Source organism: Pectinophora gossypiella, chromosome 21, assembly GCF_024362695.1.
Source record: "Pectinophora gossypiella chromosome 21, ilPecGoss1.1, whole genome shotgun sequence".
NCBI classification, from domain to species: domain Eukaryota; kingdom Metazoa; phylum Arthropoda; class Insecta; order Lepidoptera; family Gelechiidae; genus Pectinophora; species Pectinophora gossypiella.
In genome coordinates, this window is record NC_065424.1 from 3,235,987 (window position 1) to 3,250,738 (window position 14,752).

General features: G+C 40.3%; 1 protein-coding gene across 1 annotated transcript in view; it reads right to left on the minus strand.

Moving 5' to 3' along the window:
- Positions 1-14,344, minus strand: part of LOC126376667 (calbindin-32) — a 114,755-nt gene extending 100,411 nt beyond the window's left edge. The window contains exon 1 of the mRNA XM_050024214.1: positions 14,225-14,344. The gene's annotated coding sequence lies outside the window, so the exon portion shown is untranslated. The remainder of the gene's footprint in view (positions 1-14,224) is intronic.
- Positions 14,345-14,752: the final 408 nt, after the last annotated feature.

Consider the following 14,752-nt stretch of genomic DNA (forward strand, 5'->3'; position numbering starts at 1 on the left):
CTATTTTTTTTACTCGAGGCCTTTGAAATGTGGTGTTGGAGGATGGAAAGAATAAGTTGGACAGAAAGAGTTACCAATGAGGAAATGCTAGTAAGAGTAAGGGAAAAGAGGTAAGCGCGAACCTCGGCTCAGGGCGTCGTCTGAGAGGAAAAATTTTGAAAGAATTAATCGACCCTAGTGGGTCCATAGGGATAAGCGCTGATTGATGGAAATCGTCGACCACGCCGGCGTCGGTATCGGGGTAAAATCGCTGCTTTAGATCACGCTGGACCTTTAGACCAGGCAAAAAATCATTAATTTGTAATCATACAAAGTTATAGTCTAATCTGGTACTGCAAGAAAAGACAGCACAGCTCTCTCTCTATTGCATTTGCCCGTTTTTCCCCAAGCCACAAGAGAAAAGGCTACACTGTCTTCGTTAATTAAGTTGTAAAGTCCGCAGATTTCGATGAGATTACAGAACGGGTCAACTTCAATTATTTTAAGCCAGCGCCTTGCAATAGAATGCTGTTGGAAAAATGTGACCTTATTCTCAGAGTTCTTGCCTTATTTTACTAGGACACCATAGTCACAGATCATAATACTAACGTGTCACGCCAAAAAAGGCAAAAACGTTAAGTTTATTATTATCATTACTAACTTAAGAGCCACGCTCTTGTCGGTGTAGCATTCTCCATTCTTGTCTATCAAAGGCCAATTTCACTGCCTTATAAGACACGACGTTCGCCTTCTCTTTAAACTTCTCGTAAAGTTTATTATTATGCGACACGCAAAATTTTATTTTTTTATTTTATTTTGGACAACAGACTGTCATAATACAGCATTTATGTGTTACATAGTGATAAGTGAAAACAAAGAGTGCCCACAATTTACTTAAATAACAAAGTGATGATATGATCAGATTACGACGTCTAAGAACAATAAGTTATATTGATTTGTTCGACAATTTACTATACAGCTCAGCGTACCCGTTTGGGGAGACATCCCTATACCATGTTATATCAATGGTTCGGCTTATGCGCTCCGAGTACAGCAACGAACGAAGCTGTGGACTGTGAACTGTTCTTACTGTAAACGAAAATGTTCTTACTTGTTGGTTATTTCGACTAAACTTCTACTATTGTCTGTGCACTTAAAACACAGTGAGTCAAAAGCAAATAACGAGGGGCCTAGAATGAAGCAAAACAAATAAGTGTAGAAACTTGTAGGTCTCTCGTGTCACATGGGTAAATATTGTATATTTACATGTAGGTATTATAAATACAAGGTCTAGGTCAAATGTATACATACTCAGACATACACACGGTGTTAGTGACATCGTAACGAATACTGTGGGGTGTACAGTGGAATTTTCCGTCGAAAGAGTACCTAAAAAAAACACTAACATTTTCTTGAGTTTTGCGACAGAAAATTCCACTGGACTGGGCTGGTGTAAAAACCGTCACTGTCTACAGGATGTTAGTGACACCGTAACGAATACTAAGGGGGATGATTCAGGCCATGATTCTGAGTTAATATCAAGTTTCATAACCTGTCGTAAAACTCATGAAAATTTTACATTGTTTTAAGTTTACGCGGTTATAATCATAATTAATACACATAATATCGGGTTCTTACCGCGGTAAATATCGGGAGTCTCATATCCCTGATTTAAACGCGGTAAGAACACGATATTATATTGTGTTTTAATCATGAAAATTTTAGTTTTTTTTAATTATTTTCAGTTCTATGCTTTTGCGTCGGAAAATAACACTTGATAACTCAGAATCATGGTCTGAATCATCGTTTAAAGTTTTCGTTACGATGTCACTAATACCCTGTAGTATATGCAGCGTTGCGAAAATCGGAACAATGTCGGCCGACAGACTTTTTGTAATTGTTTCTTCAACAATGATGACCGGTTGGTGTGCCACTTATTACGTTACGTTTACGTTATTTTTACCGCGTAGGTCATTACTATTTTTAGTGCGTAATATCCTGTTTATTACAACTCTGCTGTACTCAATGATCGACCGAGAGCAGATGATCAGCAAACACCTGTATACAATGCAAAATAGAATTCGTGTAGGCACAGAAATGACCAGGGGAAAATGTTCATCAACAATTTAACAGCCACGCTCTTGTCAGTGTAGTTATCTCTTTTTTTTGACGAGACTTATTGTAGATTTGTCGCAGATGGCATTAAGTACTTGGCCGGACAAGTGGGAAGCGCTGAGGGCTCTCACCCGGTGCAAAATTTAAGACAACAGGCCTGAGGGTGCCCAGTTGGGCACGAACCTCGGCCTAGGGCGTCGTCTGAGAGGAAGAATATTTGAAAGAATTAATAGTAGGTCGATAGCGATAAGCGCTGAATGAGGGAATTCCTCGACCACGGCGGCGGGGTCGGTATCGGAGTTGGCCACATCGAAGAAATTCAGCTAAGAAAGCAATATTAGTAAGTAAGTAAACAATAAAAGTAAGTGCGCAATACAAACAAATGTGAAATAGCAATATTGCTTTCTTAGATGAATTGCTTCGATGTGGCCATTTTAACCCCCCAGTTTTCATTTTACAAGTCACAACATTTTTGTTGTTGTGCGGAAGGTAAGAGGGAAACCACTGCCCTATTTTTCCCTAAAAAAGTAGCATGGAGAATGCTACACTTCCGGCCAAGTAGTTAATGCCATCTGCGGCAAATCTACAATAAGTCACGTCAAAAAAAAGCTACACTGACAAGAGCGTGGCTCTTAAATTAGTGATAAGCGGTGGGACGTAATGTAAGATGTTTACTGACTTTTTTTAGTTTTGCCTCAGATGGAATTCTGCTCGGTCTGCGATTGTTGAAGTTAAGCAACTTTCGCAAAGGCCGGTCATAGGATGGGTGACCACAAAAAGAAAAAAGTTTTCATCTCGAGCTCCTCCGTGCTTCGGGAGGCACGTTAAGCCGTTGGTCCCGGCTACATTAGCAGTCGATCCGTACTGGGCCCGCGTGATGGTTTTAAGCCCGATGTTGGATAGGGAATCTATCCATAGGGAAGGCCCGTGCCCCAGCAGTGGGGACGTTAATGGGCTGATGATGATGAGATGGAATTAACTCCTTGGCGGGGGGGGGAGCGGTGATGGCTCTTACCCCTTATATAAGAAACACCAGCCAGAGATATCAACTGTGTGGTTTCCTTGAAAAAATCACCCACCGATGTTAGTTTTACGTCGCATGTTGACCAAGCATGGAAGCACCAGATAAAAGCACTTTGTGTTTCTCTCTCACGCGAACTAGCATGTGACCGTGTAACCCACACATTACAATTTCTTTTGTCGTGACTTTTTTTGTAGATTTTCCGCAAGTGGCATTGACTACTTAGCCGGACAAATCGTCCCTGAAGTCGCGAATTGACGTATCTGCAATTTTTGGCGAAACTGATTTGCATCTTTTACACAAATCACTTTAGCAAAAAAAAAACAGATACGTCATATCAGTCAATAAAGTCTGTCACGAAATGAGCTCTCTGAGGGTATCCGGTATAAAAATTCTGAGGGGATGGGGGTTGGGCGCGAACTCAGGATGTCGTCTGAGCGGATTTATATTTGAACCCTAGAGGGCCGATGGCGATAAGCGCTGAATGGCAAATCGTCGACCACGCCGGCGGGGTCGCTATCGGGTTCCTGACCTGTCTGTTGTCACGATCTGTGTTGATAAACAATGTAAACTAATAACATAGACAATGTCTAGCTGTCACTCTCTAACTTTTTTTGTCTGTGGTTTAATGGCGTTATATATTAGAATATAGATACTTAAGAGTACCGTGGGTTGGGAGTTTTTTCTTAATAAATAAAAGACTCATCATCATCATCAGCCCATTAACGTCCCCACTTCTGGGGCACGGGCCTTCCCTATGGATGGATAGGGAGAACGGGCCTTAGACCATCACGCGGGCCCAGTGCGGATTGATGGTTACTAACGACTGCTAATGCAGCCGGGACCAACGGCTTAACGTGCCTTCCGAAGAACGGAGGAGCTTGAGATTCAAATAAAAGACGATTAATAATAAATAAGCCTATATTTCATTTATCCTCTGGTTATGAGCCCAGGCCACGAGCTGGATTGAGAGGTGATTGTATGGTTATTGTGAGTTTTGTGAGTGAAATACTGTGCACGTGTCGACCGACATTTTGGTGGTTATCAACAATCTGATTGGTCGCCTGTATGGCTAGAGTAATCGGGTCATCAGAATCATATATCACGTCACTCGCGCCGCCGATACTTTTCAATACTGTCTCTACGAAGTCGCAACCATAGCTTCGGGTACATTTCACCACACACCATCTTTTTTTTTGACGTTTCTTATTGTATTTGCCAGCCCAGATTTGCCATCTGGGCATTAACTACTTGGCCGGACAAATGTGGAGCGCTGAAGGCTCTCACCCGGTACAACGTTTAAGACAACAGGCCTGAGGGTGCCCAGTTGGGCGCGAACCTCGGCTCAGGGCGTCGTCTGAGGTGTGCGTCAAGCTAGCGGCCTCAAAAAAAAATGGACACGAAAAAATAATTTGACCATACCAAAAAATAGTACTCTTATTAAAAAAAATAGTTCCTGTTGTAAAAAAATTAGTACCATCATGGTTCTGGATTTATAGCCATGTTTTATTGCACTTGCTAGCTTGACGGTGAGCGAAATTTGGCGAGAGTTAACGACAAGGTCTTTCGCTTTGATTTAAACGCCAAAAAATAGTACCGAAATAGTACTCACCCCCTGCAAAATACCGAAAGTAATACTTCAACGGTTCCAAAGTTATAAAGGCAGTTCTTTGATCCCGCTAGCTTGACGTTTTGAAAATACCTATTATCTGGGGAACGCTTGCATACTTTAGTATGTAACTAATGTCAATAAACTCGTATGAAATAGTACTCCCTACCATCATAATTTTGATCCGATTCTCTTTGTAGAAATGTTAAAAAATCATCATAACCTATGCCATACATTTGTTGTTGATACAGTCACGTAGACAATTACATAACCTCACAATTTATTCGTAAGTATTGCCATTTTAGAGGTCTACCCTACCATTTCTGTGCACTTCAGAGTGCTGCTATTACAAAAAATTCCTACTGCATACACCCGTATGTACTAATTTTAATAGAAAAGGCTGCATGGGTCTAGTTCTTATCGAAAACAATCTGTGATTTTAATACATCATAATACATTTTTAATCTGCTGTTTTATTTTATAATTCGTACCTTCATGTTGAATTTGTTACGGATCGAAGTGTTTGTTAATAAACAATTTGCAGTATTTGTAGAATAACTCAAAGAGTTTCAACAATGATATTACTTTCATCTGACAACCCTGGCACTTCACCAATTTTTACCCAAAAATGGGGAAAAATACTAAAATCTGACAACATTCTTGAGCATGTGTAATAATTTTGTTCGCGACTGTACTTGTCTTGATAAATGTATGACATAGGTTATAATGACTTTTTGACATATTTCTACAAAGAGAATCAGGTCCAAATTATGATGGTAGGGAGTACTATTTCATACGAGTTTATTGACATTAGTTACAAACTGAAGTATGCAAGCGTTCCCCAGATAATAGGTATTTTCAAAACGTCAAGCTAGCGGGATCAAAGAACTGCCTTTATAACTTTGGAACCGTTGAAGTACTACTTTCGGTATTTTGCAGGGGGTGAGTACTATTTCGGTACTATTTTTTGGCGTTTAAATCAAAGCGAAAGACCTTGTCGTTAACTCTCGCCAAATTTCGCTCACCGTCAAGCTAGCAAGTGCAATAAAACATGGCTATAAATCCAGAACCGTGATGGTACTATTTTTTTTACAACAGGTACTATTTTTTTCAACAAGAGTACTATTTTTTGGTATGGTCAAATTATTTTTTCGTGCCCATTTTTTTTTTGAGGCCGCTAGCTTGACGCACACCGTCTGAGAGGAAAAATATTTGAAAGAATTAATCGACCCTAGCGGGTCGATAGCGATAAGCGCTGAATGAGGGAAATCGTCGACCACGCCGGCGGGGTCGGTATCGGGGTCCTGAAGTGTTTGGTGTCGCGAGCTGATTGGCTGCCTCTATGGCAACACACACCTTCATTTAGGTTACTTATATGAAAACTCATCAAAAAATCAATTTGTACCTGAAAATGTATGTGTACTATGTATACCAAATTTCAGTTTCTTCTCCTCAGCCATAACACCTTGCGAAATGACGTAAATTCAAAAATGTTACATTGACCTTCAACAAGTTTATCCATGATAATTACGTTGAATAAATGATTCTGATTTCTGATTTTAATGTACTCACTTCGGTCCTGTGGTACACCGGCTAGCTTCTCAATCGGGGGGCGCCGGTTCGAACCCAATACCGGACTTGCAGCAATGAATTGTTTTCACTAACACAGTTAGCTCGACCATTATAGACGGCGATACGGCTCACAACCTATTACGTTGGTCTAACAGAAAGCTCGGTGAAGTGTGGGTACTTAGTTCATCTTGCGATAGATGTACTTCTGACTATCCCAATATACTCGTGGATACGTTATATTACAATAACTGTTGAAATACCTACAAAATGACTGTTTTAAAGCAGAATAATTAGCCGGCTGGGTGTTACATAAAGAGAGAATTAATTACTACGCGTATGTTACATCAAAATTCCAGTTTCTCATTTACATTTGCACATTAATTTACTTTGTAATTCGTAGAAATATTTACATCTGATAACGGGTGCCTACCTAACCTGGCAGAGTAGGTAGGTAAATTGACGCAAATAACTGTAAACCTTCTTGTATAGAGTGGGTTGTGAGGTGGATTGCTTACCTCATCAATCCTGGTGTCAGGGTTACTATTGCTGTAGAATAAGGAATAATACTACGTATAGAACGGCAACTCCCCGCTCCCCACCAGCGGCTGAGCTAGATTTACCTCACCCCCCATCCCTCCTTGGTCTTACTTTAGTCTTCAATCGTATGGCGCGCCATGGCGTCAAACGTCACACACTCAGACGCGTATACGATAACGTAAATGTAGTGTCTGTGTAAAACGATATGTTTTGTATGAAATGTCTCATGAAACGATCAGTATCTCAGTAAGTAGTCACCGGGCCCATCGGCTTATTGTGCCTTCCGAAACACGGATCATTTTACTTTCAGACAATAGGCTCTTCTTCTTCTTGTCGTTTCGATGGCATTCAGATTTTTTCAGCCCAGTATTTTGCCACCTGGACAGCATTTTCGGTGGCATTCATCAGCTCCTCTCGCGTACAGGTATCAGGGCATGCGGGGCAAGTTCCCAGATGAGCCATAGTCTGTGGCGTAACACCACACACGCAGCTCAGGTCCGATCCGTTGAGAAAACCCCACCTGGACAGGTTATCTTTCGGCCAACCTGTGTTCGGAGTCGATTTAAAGGCAATCGGGTGATCACCCTGTTCTAAACAAATAAGGGATCATAAAGTGTTTTTTTGTGATATATCCTCACCGGGTCTGAGCTTGGGACTTCCGTCAACCACAGGATCATAGAGGCCGTTATTGTGTATCAGGTTGCGGTGGGGATATATCAGAAAAACCAGTTTATGATCCCTAATTTGATTAGGACATTACAGGCTACTTACGTAGGTAGTCCTTACATGAGCCATGGGGCCTTTGACGGCTCAATAATAATCCTGACTTTGTTCTTGATGAGTTTGGTAATCTACCTCACAACCCACACGATAGAAGAAGAATCCACATTCTGTATTTATATTAATCTTTCGCAATGAAAACATAGAACTGTAGATAAGGTGAAGTCCCGGAGGAAATCGCCCGCGTAGAATTCCGTGTCGGAGGTAATAAGGAGGCAATCCGTTAATATAGTTGTCTGAGATTTCATTTCATCATCTCAATCAATCAATCAATAATACGTTATCATTATATATATATATTTTTCATCTCCTTAGCGTTTATTCAGTTTCGTTCCGTGGTCTTAGGGTTCAACTACTCTGGCCTAGTATCAAAGTTAAGACATGTCGTAATTATGTATTGTCGGAATAAAGAAGTGTCGGATTTTCATATTGCCGAAGTAAAATCTTGTCGGATAACAGTTTGTCGGACTTCGGTTTTTAACCCCGGCGGTTGGCGGACTGAGTAAGCTTGAATCAGTCACCCATGCCTGCTTCCATCTTACCGCTAGCATACCTCAAATGGTGACAACTTGCGCGCGGACTATAACATGGTCTGTATGGACAATAGGCTGATCACTCTTCTTATCGCTAACTTGTAACACTGCCTTTTTTGACGTGACTTATTGTAGATTTGCCGCAGATGGCATTAACTTGGCCGGACAAATGGGGAGCACTGAAGGCTCCCGGTACAACGTTTAAGACAACAGGCTTGAGGGTGCCCAATTGGGCGCGAACCTCGGCTCAGGGCGTCGTCTGAGAGGAAAAATATTTGATCTACGTGTCCATACCAACATAACAAAACATAAAACAAAACAATAAAGTTAGATCTGTCAAAGTACAGAAGCCAGTGTAGTGACGTTCATTAGCATAGTGATGTATCATTACAGATTAGGCAGATCGATTCTGTTCTGTCCCAACACTATGTACGGAAATAATTAGACGGGATTTCATTTATAAAGCAGTTTCTACTAGCAGTCACCGCTTTAGTAACTTTTAAAACCTGAAGTTTCTTAAGAATATTATGAAAGCTACTTTCCTCGTCCCACGTTGCGCATTCTTTATGTAAAAAAGGAAGTTGAAAATACTATAAAGTAATGTGAAAAACGTTGATAAGTTTCAAAAACTAAGTATATAGATACTAGCAGCTCTGGAGAAAAGTTAATAAAATTACGCTCTTGTCGGTGTAGCATTCTCCATTCTTGTCTATCAGAGGCCAATTCTTTCACTTCCTTATAAGACACGACGTTCGCCTTCACTTCTATGTTTATCTGTTCTATGTTTTTTTTTAGGTACCTGTGATGGGTTTGCTCTTGGCCCCAGACTTGCCCGAAGGCATTGACGAGGCCTAAGATTGAGCTCGCCCAGAAGGCGCCTGTTCACTCTGGCCTTGAAAGCACCCGGGTTATATGCATTCGGAAATACAGAAGACGGCAAAGAATTCCACTCCCTGTAAACTCTACTTGGTTTTCCCCTTCCTCTCTTTCCTTGTAACTTCTCTTCTATGATGTTTTTAATAAATTCGTCGTATGTTATTAAGTGTCCAATCATCTTGCGTCTTCTGTCCTCAATAACTCTCAATATTTGCCTTTTTTCCTTTACTCTTACTAGCACTTGCTCATTAGTAACTCTTTAACTCGTTCGCTGCCATACGAGTATACTCGTAGTAAATATTTCCTATGGTATTTGCCACCATACAAAATGTTAGCTACGAGTATACTCGTAGTTGGCAATGGAGCCCAGTACGGACTACGAGTTTACTCGTAGTATGGCAATTAGCTATGATTTTTGTACCCCACTGCCAACCTACGAGTATAATCGTAGACAAATTTGGCGCGAAAACACCCGCAGCGCATGCTGTTCATTAGCAACTGACAGCGGGACGCTTCGTGCGAGCTTCGATGCACCGGATAGTTCGGCTGCGATCGTAAAACATCAGGATTATTCGTGTCGCGAGCGAGAACCACGCGGTTTGCATTTTTTATGCAGTTTGTTTACGATCGTGTGATTGATAGTAATTGCGCTGATTAATTATCATAACAAAACAGCTTTTCTTTATTATTTACGATGTCACGTAAGCACAAGGGGTGTATTCTAAGTGAATCTGATGATAGCCGTAAAGGAGATTTCTCTCCAGACGACGACGACGACGATTACCAACTACCTCAATCAGGAGAATCTTCAAGTGAGGGTGATGAAGAGGATTTACCGCACCAGACATGTCGTGGCTCTCATTTACAAGCTAGACCTGTTGAGAGTGAAAACGAGGATATATTATCGGATGAAAATTCAAAGTCTGACGCTCGTCCTGGATCAATTAGTCCGAAAGATTGTGGTGACAGTGACTCCTCCGAAGAAATATTTCCTTCACGTCGTCGTCCTTCCATGCTACCACAATATCGTAGTAAGTGCATATCGGATGATTCATCATCAAATGAGGAATCACAAGGCGGTGAAGAGGAAGAGGAGACAGTTGAGCCGGGACCTCGTAAAGCTACCTCATCAAATGACAGGTCCACTCGCCGAGTCGATGAATCAGATGAATGCAGTAGCGGCTCGTCTAATGAGATTTTTATAAGGCGCCCCTCCAGGTCACTTCCGCCACCTGAGGCAACTGAATCGCCACCAGCCAGTCAGGAACGATCCCAAGCGGCTTCACCTGATCAGGACGTAATACCACAAGCTTCTCCCAATATTGATGTTGACGTGGTCTCTAATTTGAACTCACCGGCTATTGATGAAGAAGATCCCTCCGGTTCTAGGCCTATAACACCATTATCGCAGGAAGAAGATGATTGGATAGATGTTGACAGCAATGATGAGGAATCTCCTCCAAATTGTTTCAAAAAATATCATTCATTCATGTTTTCCACTTAATTTTTCATAAAATAAATGTATGTAACTTGTTTATCTGATTAAACTATGTCTTGATTCCAATGTCAAATATTTCATTGTTGCCCTCCACCCACTGCCAATCCTAAAGGACTTGTTGATAATCTCATACAAACATCTACGACTATACTCGTAGCTGGCAGTGGATGCCAGATCAGCTACTACGAGTATACTCGTAGTTGGCAGGGAACGAGTTAAGTCCTACTTATTCTTAACATCAACCTCCAACACCACGTTTCAAAGGCGTCGAGTAAAAAAAAATATGTCATAAGATTTTAAAAATGTGTAAGATAGATTTGACCAGCCCAACGTAATGAGAAAACTAGTAGATGTAAATTTTATTAGGAACATATTATATAATAAGATACATACAGAACCGCATTTACATGCGGTTAACAAATCACAACTTGCAGCGACTTTTGACACGAAGTCCTAGGTGATCAGGAAATCTTATAAGGCCAAATTGAAGCAATTCGCACATGTAAAATTAGCGCAATATCTATAAATATCAAATACATAGTAATATTGTTTTTTAGATTAATTTTATTGCTTTAATATGACCTTTTAACCCCCAGGCCGTCGCTTATTCCATAAAGATAGTACTTACAAGATTATTTTTTCAAATTCTTCTAAATGACCCCGGGCATTTGACATGACAAGGAAGATAGAACATTAACTGTGTTGGAAATATTGTAATACTATTTTGTAACTTTTACTATGGGTGTATTCCTGAAATAAATGGATATCATTATTATTATTTCTCCACCAACCCGCATTGGAGCAGCGTGGTGAAGTATGCTCCATACCCCCCTCCGGTTGATTGAGGGGAAGCCTGTGCCCAGCAGTGGGACGTATATAGACTGTTTATGTCATTATTATTTGTATGTCGTTTCCACATCTCGGGCCTATGGAGTCCCGGACTTTTATTATTAAAAAGTGGAATTTTAAAAAAGTTGTCATCTTTAGCTACCCTACAAGGGGAAGAGCGTGATGTTTATAGTACACAAACCGTATAAGATAGCTGGTCCCTAGAGCGGGTGATGAATTCCACCCGCGTGGCTGCCTGCATTATTTACAAGGTGAATGTTACCTTTTATTAAGATAAATGTATTCGAAACAAGAAATAAAGTTGGCAAACTGAATTATAACAAATAACACAAGAATAACTTGTAATTCACGCCGTGAGCCTTGGTAGTCCAGTTGGTAGAAAGCTTGCCTCTCAGTTTGAGGTCGTAGGTTCGAATCCAGAACAGGCATAAACCAATGAATGTCGAATTTGTTTTCGAATTAATATTTGGATCATAAATGATTATCACGTGCTCAGCGGTGAAGGAAAACAACATGAGGAAAGCTATATTCCCCAGAAATGTATTTTCGGAGGTATGAGACCTAACCTGTATTGGGCTGGTTTTCCCTTCGCGTGTTGGAAGGTCAGACAGGCAGTCGCTTCTGTAAAAAAAACCGAACCTGTCAAATCTTCAGGTTAGGTAAGCGGACCCTGTGAAAAACGGGATAATGCTAGGGAGGTGGGAAACCACTGCCGTATTTTTTTCCTAAAAGTAGCATGGAGAATTATACACCGACAAGAGCATGGCTCTTAAATTTGTGATGCTAGGGAGATGATGATGATGATGATGAACTGGTGATTCACACCCGCAATGCCTAACGATGTGGGTAGAACTGCAAGGCACGGGAAATTGTAGCGGTTTGACTCCTTGGTATTTAAGTTTCAAGATAACTCGCAATGTCATTAGACGCTGGATGGGAAACCGTTTTAAGACACATATACACTCACGCCCAAAACCTCTACTTGTGTTAATAGCATTGCTAAGCGTCTTCGGCCAATTGGTGTCGATTAATTCTTTCAAATAGAATCCTCTCAGACGACGCCTTGTGCTTAGGTCCACGCCCAAAAAATTCTTAAAAAAGTTAAATAGAAAAAAGAAAATGTTTTTCGTTAGTTTTACACAAATTCAAGAATACACGAAGAAAAATTTCATTTGACCAGGCTGTATGGCTATGTCCCTTTGCCTGCTCCTTCTCGGGGCAAATTTAACCAAAAAAAAGGTCTTTGGTTTTACATCTGTCTTTATTTAGTAATAATCTGAATTTCATAATTTATCTAGAACCTCGTACACGACCCAATTGGGTATGTAAGGTTCTTTTGAAGACATTTTTTAATTTTTAAATGAAACGTTATGCTATTATAAAAAACTAATTTGAATATTTTTGCTTTTCATTGCAGTTGTAAATGTTTACACTTACAAGTAAGTATCTAAAGTAGGCCGAATGACGTTTATACCTTTGCCGTTGTTTAGTTTGTACAATATTGACATTTTGTTAGGGTGCCCAAACTATGGGAATTTCTCATTTCTTTAATTAAGTTTGTATAGTTTAAGCTTCTAATAAACATTGGTTAGTAATTCGCATTATTATTGAAGTTATTTCATTAAGTTTGTTAACCTCACACTCGTGGGACACCTTACTCTAGCGTTGACCACAGATTATATTAAGTTTTATTTATTATAAACGGCATTTTGCAACAACAATTTGGGTAAACAGACTACCTTTAGAGTTCACATGAAGGTCAAATAAATACAGGAGTATTGCTAAAATAATCACCATCCTGCTGATTTGTGAGCTAAAAATAAAGAAATAAAGCTAATTAAGACGAAATCTCGAATGGTTTTAGAATTAGTGTAACTTTTTTCCCTTACATACCGAATAGTTATTGTTATTTTTTATGCATTTGTGCCCGGTTAATGGCAATGGCAGAGGAACGAGGAGGAGGAATGAGGAGCTCGGTGGCGCAGCGGTTAACGCGCTCGGTGTGCGATTGTTGAAGTAAAGCAACTTTCGCAAAGGCCGGTCATAGGATGGGAGACCACAAAAAAAAAAGTTTTCATCTCGAGCTCCTCCGTGTTTCGGAAGGCACGTTAAGCCGTTGGTCCCACTGGGCCCGCGTGATGGTTTAAGGCCCGATCTCCCTATCCATCCATAGGGAAGGCCCGTGCCCCAGCAGTGGGGACGTTAATGGGCTGATGATGATGAATGGCAATGAGCTTACCCCATATTAATCTATTACATCACTTAACCTTAGCTGGCGAGGAGTGAGTGTACTATACACGTCTGCCTACCCGTATAGGGAATCAAGCGTATATGTTATGTTTTAAAAAAAATGTTTACAACTCTAGCTTTTGACTTTTTATTAAGTACAGAAAATCATTTTTTAAGTGCTGTTTAGATTGAAATATATAATTTTATTAGCTACCTATGAATATTTCTTCAAGCTGAATTATTCAGACCACGGCAAAAAAAAACATGTGCAAATATAACATTTGCCTCGAAATGTTATTAACCGATAAACCAACAGGTTTCAGTACAAATTACTTCATAAAACCCACGTAATTTTGACTATAAACCGTGTTCAGTATATATTTGAACACAAATAAAATGTAAATGTACTTATTATAAATAAATGTGTAATTTTGTAATTTGCTAAAATAAGTAATAAATAGCTAGGTCCACTAGAAACTGAGTTTTTTTTTTCACAAGCTATTCGCTACGTTCAACGATAAACACTTATTCCAAACAGTGGTCCAGACGTCTCAACACGTGGCTGGTTGGGAAAAATAAAATAAAAAAGGACACTTGACATAACTTTAGTAATAAAAATATCTTACCTTAGGTTCAAAATCACTGGCTTCAACGCGTTAGGAACCGGGTAAACCAACTGTTGTGGTCAGTGTTTATATTCGATCGACGCGGTCGCGCTAACTCACGTCTACCCTATTCGGACTTCGGCCTGAAATGAATGAACCGCTGGGGTAGCTACGGAGGGCGGGGCTTGGCTGGGCAAACTACCCGACCGAATCAAAAAGACATCTTCCCCCACCGAAACATAGCAGAAAAATGCCTCCCGAAATTGGAACGGTTATGGAAAACTGTGCGTTATTCTCTATAGGGATTACCCGGGCAATTTTAGGAGTATTACCAGCCGAATCAGGGTGTGCTTACGGGGTTGAATTTTTATTTTTACAGGGTAATTTCTGTTCATGGTTATTGAAATTTTTCTCGCGTTCTGCCTAGAGCGATTAGCGGTACCATATAGCATTCTTATCTTGAACGACAGCTGGTTATTAAAAATGGCGTTGAAGAGTTGTCATCTTTAAATTTACGGCGTCAATAATGGCCCATAAAGCTGGTGCTGT